General features: G+C 44.4%; 1 protein-coding gene across 8 annotated transcripts in view; it reads left to right on the top strand.

Annotated features, from left to right (window-relative positions):
• The first annotated feature begins 645 nt into the window (after window positions 1-645).
• KYAT3 (kynurenine aminotransferase 3) overlaps window positions 646-9,320 on the top strand; it is a 38,940-nt gene continuing 30,265 nt past the window's right edge. For 2 of the 8 annotated variants that reach the window (XM_090049975.1, XM_090049973.1), the window contains exon 1: window positions 893-1,166. The gene's annotated coding sequence lies outside the window, so the exon portion shown is untranslated. Of the gene's footprint in view, window positions 854-888; window positions 8,386-9,320 lie in introns of those variants that run through there. The other 6 variants (XM_090049974.1, XM_090049972.1, XM_090049976.1 and 3 more) reach the window with 5 other exon arrangements.

Below are 9,320 nucleotides of genomic sequence, written 5' to 3'. Positions count from 1 at the left end.
AGTTATGTCCAGGTTTCTAAAATGTATTCGCTATATTCTTATCTCTCCCTCAAAATCTTATACAGTTGGCTTTATTAAGCAAGGCACCTTGATTATTCATATTGAGAGATTTAAAAAATAGAAGTAGGGTTTTATATAAACCCCTGAAAATTTTCCCCCAAATAGCATTTTGTAAATAGCATAATTAAACTTTGTGATGGTATGATGTGATATGAAAAATTTTAATTGGCATTTTTTTGTGATTACATGCATATTTAACTTGTAGCTACTTGCAGGGCCTGCTAACAGTTGCAATGTACCCAAACACTGCACCAGCACTTACCTGAGATAGAAACTTTTATCATTTGTTTCTTCTTTATTAGAACTGCAGCTTTAATTTAAAAATAAAATAATTCTTTATTAGTTATAGCCGTGAAGACAACTTTAGAAATATAAACCCACCAGAACTAAATCATGGTTGAGTTTGCAGAGAACCCTGAGAAAGGTGAAGTTTTACTCCCCTCTGGGAGGAGTTAACTCAGAGGCCAAGCGATGGCAGTTTTAAAAGGGTAATATTGTTAGCTATTTTATTCCTCACATAATAAAGAGACGTCACAGAACAGCACAGTATACCATGAGTGGGGACTCGTTTTCATGGCACTGGGAAGATGCCACCTATATTTTTCCAAGCCCAAAGAGATCAGCAAAGCAAACGGGATACCTCAGTTCCTTCCATGACCCAGATCCCGTTTGTTCTTTTTTGTTTTATTAATCTATTTCGTGTTCAGCCAAATCATATCGACTGAGCGGAGCTCAATTGTTCCAAAAAACCGTACCGATTGCGCAGCGTGAAATCAATCTGTCCGAACACCAGGTAGGGCGCTACAACCGGCCAGCATCCTCCTCCCGGCTCTCACCCGGGGACTCAGCGCTCCCGAGTGCAGGGGCAGGCGGCCTGGCGCGGGCCGGGCGGGTCCCGCGGCTCGGGGGCATTCACGACGAAGAAGGGGAGGGGGCAGGACCCACGTCCACCCCCATCCCCGGGGCGGCGGAGCAGGGAGGGAGGCACGGCCTGTGCTCGCCGCGCGGCCGAGCCGGACCTATCCCCGCCGGAGGAAGCGGAACTGCTTGGCCGAGGGGCGGGAGCGGACGTCCTCCCCGGCGCGGGCCCGGCGGCCTGTGGGCAGGTACCGGAGCCGGGCGCGGGCGCGGGCGCGGGCGGGGCAGGACTGCCTGGCGGGAGCTGGGCCTTCAGGCCTTGCCCCGGTGTCGGCCTGGTGAAGTGCGGACCCCGCTCCCTTGACGCCCGCCCGCGGCAGACCCCTGTCTCTTCGGAAGGGGAGCAAGGGTTGAGGGTGAGACCTTTTATTGGGCCAGCGGCGTAGCTGGGATCCAGTGAGAGCAGCTCGCAAATGCGAGGCGCTCTCTGCGCAGGGGTGAAGGGGCACGCAAGCCCATGGGGATGGAAATGCAACAGGACTCCCAGTGGTAGAGTGAGAAAGACGCTTCCCCTTCTCTCGTCTCACTACGGCCCGGAAATGACGAGCCTAACAGAGAACAGCACCAGCATGTACTCCCGGGAACGGGGGCTGTTTCTTTGCCTGGGATACTGACTTTGCATAGGCCCCCCGCCCCCATGATTTTTAGCAGCAGTCTTAAAGGATGGTTTCTTGGGTTGCCTTAATTATTATTTTATAAACAATGCAAGTAAAACCTGAGAGAGGATCTCCTGTTTCTCGGTGCGTTCTCCTCCTCGCACCTGCATCTTCCTGCAGCACAGAGCGGTGGTTTGGGCGCCAGGGTTTGTTAAAGCAGCACAGCCTAGCACTGAGGTTTGAGTTGTGGGAGGTGCTCTGAAATACGTGACCCCAGTGTTGTGTCGTGGGGGTGAAGAGTGTACGGGATTCCTGAGTTGTGCCGCCTTCACCAAGATGCTGCAGCAACAGGGTACCTCGCAGCATGCAAGACTATGCGCGTGCTTGACGTTGGCATTGGAGCCCAAGAGTTTCTTCGAACTGAAGAACAATGAATGTTTCAGAGTAACCAAAGTTGCTAACGGTTCTCATTCTTCTTATACAATATGAGAGACAGATAGAGAAGAAACTGGTGGTTTTACTTTTTATTTCAAGACACAAAACCAAGGCATAAAAGTTAAACTGGTTTATTTTGACTCAATTCCTTGGGGTTTTTCCACACTCGGCCTCGCATCCTGGTTACAAATTTATGATGTACCATCAGGATGGATGCCATTTGGTTAGCAGTGCACAGTGCCTTGATCTGACATTGAATGACTTCTCCAGACACTGGAGAGCAGCTAGGCAATATGAAACAGGGACATTTGAGATCTTATTTGGGTCCAAGAGGATGAGGGCTGAATAGGATACTAGGGAGTGGGTTGTGGGTGCTAAGCAGAGAATTGAGGAAAGGACCAAAGGCAGTTTTCTAAAATGATGAGCAGAATAACCCAGGGTTGCCAGGTGAAACAAAGAGCTCCTCTCCCTGTCAAGAAACTCCCCCAGAGTCTTCTGGTCCCACCTAACTTAGATGTTATTTTCCTTGGCACACATCCCTACCTTGCTACACATCCACATCTCCTCAGTTCTGTTAAGCAAACTTTGCTTCTTGCCCTCATGCCAGTCCTTTCTGTCCCTTACTGGAGAAGAGTGGTTGCTGTAAGAGTAGTCACTTGTCTTTTTCTCTTCCAAGTAGCTCCATAGCTTTTCCACTCTTTATGGGCAGCAAGCACCTGGTAAGCAGGCACCAAGTATCTGGTAATCAGAGGTTCAGGTTTCACAGTAATCAGAGGTGCAGGTTCTCTCTATCTGTAAGTCATTGTTGCACGTGTTGGATCCTCTCAACTGTTCCTGAACATTTTCTGAGTTACTAGCCCCTACCTCTTGGTTAGTTGAAAACCTATAACTGGTTAGATTGGATAGTGCAAAAAAGAAAAAAAATCCAAAAGAGAATCATGTTGTATGTATTTCTAGAGAACATTCCAATTTTTAAAAGCATGACTAGGGCTGAAAAAATGAATAGTGTTCTTGGGCTGGAAGAAGCTCCATTTTGATGAGCTAAATTTCTTCTAGCTAAATTTATGCACAGTAGAGCATCTTAGCACCATAGCAGAGCAAATTCATTGACAAACCGTTTAAAGTGTCATTGCCTGAAACTGAACTTTCCTACATAGTACTTGGCATAGGTGCCAACTCTGTGGGTGCTCCAGGGCTCAAGTACCCACCAAAAAAACCAGCATGTGCTCAGCACTCATGAGCCATGGCTGCAGGCTGCTCGCAGACATTAACCCGTCTCCTCAACTCCCCCCCCCCCGCCTTTACCAGAAGCAGCAGTGCAGTATTTCAACCTCAGCTATTATATAAAAGTGACAAAAAGAGCCCCACTGAACTGCCTGATCTTCACAGATGCTGGTGTCAGAGCTGGATTGAAGTAATGCGTTGCCTCTTCTGAGCATGCGCTGGGCTTGGCATGGGAACGCACCAAGTTTAAAGTGAAGTGCCATTTTGGGTTGGTTATTTTTTTTTTAAATTTCTGCAGGCATTCACTGGCAAAAGCAAAAGTCAGTGTGTATGGTACTAGGGAGTCCTTCTGTGTCCTGTGAAATGTATCCATCTGTCTTGTACAATAGCAAACCTGGAAGGGAGATTTTTATGGAAGTGTGCACATAGTAGCAGGTCATGTATTTGCTTTCCAGAGAGAATGCACCAGGATGTCTGTGTTGCTTCCCATTGGAACAGACTCATTTGGAAGGCACTCATTTGTGTGCCAGGAGAGAAAGATGTGTTTTTATAGGAGATCAAATGCATGTATTTATAAGTATTTTTATTGGGGCATTTTCAGCTTTGTGCCCATCAATCTTGATAATGGTTCCCTTTAAATCCGAACAAATAAACAGAAATGTGATGACAACAGAGGCAATCCAGTAAGTCTAGTTTCATCATTATTACATGCTGAGACCCTAGTTTTCCCTGTTGATATTCTTCAGCAAAGTGTTGATAATTTATCCACTCTGTCCTATATGAAACTTTTACAATTCACTGTTTTTCAGTGATGTTAAAAAATACATCCCAGTTTTTATTTCCAGATGATTTCCAATTTCCAGCAATTTCCAGGTCAATTGCATTCAAATATTGACAGGTCAGTAGTGGTCCAGGTTTGAAGCTTTGAGCAGTATTTTGCATGTTGCCTCATGCTGTGCTCTGACTTCAGCTTGCTTGTCCATTATAGTATTAATCAAAAGGGGGCAAGAGGGTGCAAAAGCCCTCATGGCTCACCAGAAGCGTATGGAAACGTCTCCCGGCTAAAAGGGAGGTGTACACCCAATGAATGGGAGGGGCCATCACCAGGGAGGACTGTCCCTCGGTTGCTTAGGGATGCAGGGTGTCAGTCAGAAAGACCAAGGCAGAGATGGAACTGGGACTACCAACCCGGATCAAGGAGAACAAGAAGTCCTTTTTTAAATATATAGGGGGTAAAAAGAAGGTAACAGGTAACGTGGGGCCTCTGCAGGACACACTAGGTAATCTGGTTGTTGCACCAGACAGCAAAGCTAACCTGTTTAACGATTTCTTTGCCTCCATTTTCCTGAGCAGGAACTGGGTCATGCCCCCCACTGGGACCCCCGTAGGTCCCAGGGGAGGCGCACCTAGGCCTAGGGTCAGTGAGGATCTAGTCAGGGAACTTCTGGAGGGACTGGACATATTTAAATTAGCAGGTCCTGACGATCTCTACCCCAGAGGGCTGAGGGAATTAGCAGAGGTCGTTGTGGGACCCCTGGCATGGCTTTACGAGCACTTGTGATGCTCTGGTGTGGTGCCAGAGGACTGGAAAAGGGCCAATGTCGTTCCCATTTTCGAAAAAGGGGAGGAAGGAGGACCCGGGAAACTATAGGCCAGTTAGTCTTACCTCGGTCCTGGGGAAGCTTTTTGAGAAAGTTATTCTGGCGCGTCTGCGAGGGGCCAGCAGGGGAAATTATGCTTAGGGGCAGCCAACATGGGTTCATTCAAGGCAGGTCCTGTCAGACCAACCTGGTGGCTTTCTATGACCAGGTCACCAAATCCTTAGATGGAGGTGCCGCAGTGGATGTAGTCTTTCTGGACTTTAGGAAGGCCTCTGACACTGTCTCTCACCCCATTTTCATTAAAAAACTAGGGGACTGTGGTGTTGACACCTACACAGTCAAATGGGTCGCCAGCTGGCTGGAGGGCAGCACCCAGAGAGTGGTGGTGGATGGGTCATTTTCGACCTGGAGGGATGTGGGCAGTGGGGTTCCACAGGGCTTGGTCCTCGGGCCCGCACTGTTTGACATCTTCATTGGTGACTTGGACGAGGGGGTAAAAAGCACCCTGTTCAAATTCACAGACGACGCTAAGATGTGGCGAGACGTGGGCACGCTAGAAGGGAGGAATAGGTTGCAATAGGACTTAGGCAGGTTACAGGGGTGGGCAGATGAGACCAGGATGGTATTCAACACTGGCAACTGCAAGGTGATGCACCTGGGGAGGAAGAATCAGCAGCATACCTACAGGCTGGGGAACTTACTTCTCGGCAGTGCAGAGGCAGAAAAGGATCTTAGAGTCATCGTTGATGCCAAAATGAACATGGGCCGGCAGTGTGGGGACGTCAGGAAGGCTAACCGTACCTTGTCACACATCCACAGATGCATCTCAAGCAGGTCCAAGGGGGTGATCCTCCCCCTCTATGCAGCACTGGTCAGGCTGCAGCTGGAGTACTGCGTCCAGTTCTGGGCGCCGCACTTCAGGAGGGATGTCGACAGCATGGAGAGGGTCCAGAGAAGGGCCACTTGCATGGTTGGGGGGCAGCAGGGCAGGCCCTACGAGGAGAGGCTACAGGACCTGAACCTGTTCAGCCTCCACAACAGAAGGCTGAGGGGGGATCTATCTAGTGGCTGTTTACAAACTAGTCAGAGGGGACCAACAGGCATTGGGGGAGTCCCTGTTCCCCCGAGCACTCCCAGGAGTGACAAGAATTAACAGTCACAAGCTGGCAGAGGGTAGATTCAGGCTAGACATCAGGAGGCGCTACTTCACGGTCAGGGTGGCTAGGATCTGGAACCAACTTCCAAAGGAAGTGGTGCTGGCTCCTACCCAGGGGGTCTTTAAGAGGAGGTTAGATGAACACCTTGCTGGGGTCATTTGACCCCAGTACTCTTTCCTGCCGTGGCAGAGGGTTGGACTTGATGTTCTGCTCAGGTCTCTTCTGACCCTACCAACTATGAAACTCTGACCTGGATTCAAAAAAATTTGCACTGTGTAAGTAGCCTTTAATATTCAAGTAGTCTCACTCATGTGAAAAATTCCTGCAAGCTTGTTTCTGTTCTTTTTCTAGTCTCATTTTGACTTCTGTCCTCATTAACTCGTTCACAGAGCAGTAGAAAGTGAAGCAGGCAAGGCTACACTTTATTTTCATTCTGTGAAATAATTGCTGAAAATATTACAGTGCTGTTGTATTTGCTGTGTTGCAGATTCATGCTGGAATGTCAAAATCATTGCCAAAATCATTGTCAAAATGTACTGAATGAAAAAAGTACTGCATATTGCAGAAATTTACAAATATATATTTTCCTTATTAGGGGGTAGTTATAAATAGCAGATATTTTAGTTTCTCTCACCTTCATTTAGAACTCAAGTCTTTGTAGAATTCTGCTTTCCCTGTGAGGCAACCAACTTGGCTTTAGGAGCATGGGCATATGTGTAGCATGAATTAGTGAGTCTGTGCACATGAAGGATGATACAAAGCTAAGATCCTCTGAAGATAGAAAATTAACCAAATATGAATCTTTTCTTTCAAATTGAAGTATTCTTTAACAGAGAGTCTCAGCCAGGGGGTGCTCTCCGCTCCTTTTGGTGATGTATTCTTAGGTGCATAAACATGATTCACACTATAAAACCAGAAATTTCAAATAGGCGTCCATAGTGCTAAGTACATTCTGACCTGCCTGTTGTGCTCTTTCTGAATTCTTCACAAAGGAAATCGCTCTGCTGTTTTTCCATAGTCTAAAAATCAGTGAAATCTAAGAGCTGGCATTTTCCAGGCGGTATCTTGAGTTTAACAAAAGGGTGACTTTAGTCTACTGATGGGTGTTAATCTAAAAACAACCAAGAACCACTGCTTTAGACCTTCCTGAATTATTGTTTATCTTGACCACATTCACACTTATTTATTGTACAGCATTCAAATTTACTGTACAAATACTATAAATATTGTACTTCTTGCAAACTTTATCTGTGGCCCAACAGTTGAAGAATAGTATTATTGCTGTATCATCTTAAAAAGTAATAGCACACAATCTATGTGTGCTATTTAATATATTTATGAAAAAAGTTTTAGTAGGTGGAGCTTCATAAGCTAGGCTGATTTTGCAGTTACTGAAAATGACAATGATAAGGTTTCCCATGGATTAATTGCTATTCTGAAAAATGACTTTGAAACAAGCACAGATCTTACTCAACAGATCTGTTGTTTCTCTGTTATTTAGAGTTGTGTTTCCTGATTTCAGCATCAAGAAGAAGTTGTAATTGTTTGTTATATCTGTTAGGTCTATGATGAGTAGAACTGACGAAGCTCGTCATCTGTTGGGGATCATCAACAGAATTCTGCATTAAGTTCCAATCCTATCTTTGCAAATTATTGAAGGCAGTAAGACTGAACAGATATCACTGAAGTCTGGCCTGCACTTCCCTTGTTTCAGGTGGTAAAGTCTGAGACAAGAAATCTAGCTTGACTCTTAAAGCTGAGATTGGAGCACATTTGACATGAAGTTGGTTGGAAGCTCCAAGCATGAAGTTCCAGCATACCTTTTTTACAGAACCACTTTTCAAAACAGATCCACACTGAATGAACAGAATAAATCATTCTTTAACAGAGGATTGTGCCATCCTTAAGGCACAATTTGTTTTCTCTTTTGGTTTTTCTTCTTCATTTATAGTCCACTTTATGTAGTTAGTGTACCTCTTTTATGAGAGGTAATTTTTATTTCTGTTTTCCTTTCCCTTCTCAAGTGCTATAGCAGTGTTTCTCAACCAGGGTTTCTATGGCATCTTAGGGTGCCTTGACAGCCTTTCAGGGGTGCCACAGGGTGCCATGCAGTGTTAGCACTGTTAGGTTTGCAAACATGACTCACAAGATGAACCCAGGGATTTGGAATTGGAATCTGTAGTGATAAAAATATTCTGAGTTGTTGCAGTCTTTCTGAATTATTTGCAACAGAAGAATTGATCTATTATTTTTCCATAATTGAAAAAATGAAAGAATACTGAGAGCTGGAATATCTCAAGGAGTGCCTTGAGTCTAACAAGGAGTGCATTGTGTCTAACAATGTTGAGAACCACTGTGCTACAGCTGCAAGTTTTCTATTTGTTCTTTAATCAGGTATGTAATTCAGAAGTTGTTAATTATTTTGATATGAGGTTGTAGTTTTAAATTAGATGTGTAGGTTTTATTATTTTTCTTTAATGATCAAGTCATTTTGACATTACCATCCTATATGTTTACCTAAATGCATGTTCAGAAATTGGGTGTCCTGTAGTACTGCTCTTACTCTCTTCCTTTTGTATAGTTTTGGATTATGGCGTCATTATGTACCATGAATTGTCTGTCACTCTATACAGCTAGCCCCCTGTAGGTATATTATCTCATGTCCTAATAAATGTGATGTTTTTCCAACCTGTTTAATCTTAATTAATGCATGTATATGGAAGAGAAAGGTGCGTAGAGCTAGATTTCCTAAGTTATGGAGATCTTTAGATGGATCAATTTTGGGTGCCCAACTTGAAATGCTTGAACAAGAACTAATTTTCAAAGTTGGGCATTCTATTATTTTTTGCAAATCAAGCCCTTTTACCAACTGTGGTAGTGATTTTTGTTATGTGAGCATGTATTTGTAAAAACTCCTACTGTAGTTACCAGTTTATGTAGATTAATGAGGAGTAATGATATATTTTCATTTTTAACTGCTACTAATCTGGCCTAAATTTAAAGCAGTGGATTTAGAGGTAAGCGTTTCCATATCCTGTTAGGAGATGTCTGTCTAGACCTTACACTTTTTTTTTAAATTTCATCTATCTTCCGTGAAGGGAGGCCATTATTTATTTTGATGCTGTCAAAGAGATGAAAATTTTGTTCTATATTATATTTTAAGAAGTTGTGTAGCCATGTCATTTAAAAAGGTTCACTCTTATATTTATATATACTGGGATAATAATATACTAGCCTAATGAAAAATGACGTCAAGGGAAGTGGGAAGAAAATCTCAGACTAAAATTGCTTAAATTTGTAGAGGAAATACACATTTTTGCTATTTGTAA

This window comes from Crocodylus siamensis, chromosome 5 (genome assembly GCF_052110815.1).
Source record: "Crocodylus siamensis isolate JL-2025a chromosome 5, ASM5211081v1, whole genome shotgun sequence".
NCBI classification, from domain to species: Eukaryota; Metazoa; Chordata; order Crocodylia; family Crocodylidae; genus Crocodylus; species Crocodylus siamensis.
Note: the sequence above shows the minus strand (reverse complement) of the source record. Positions and strands in the feature narration are given on the sequence as shown.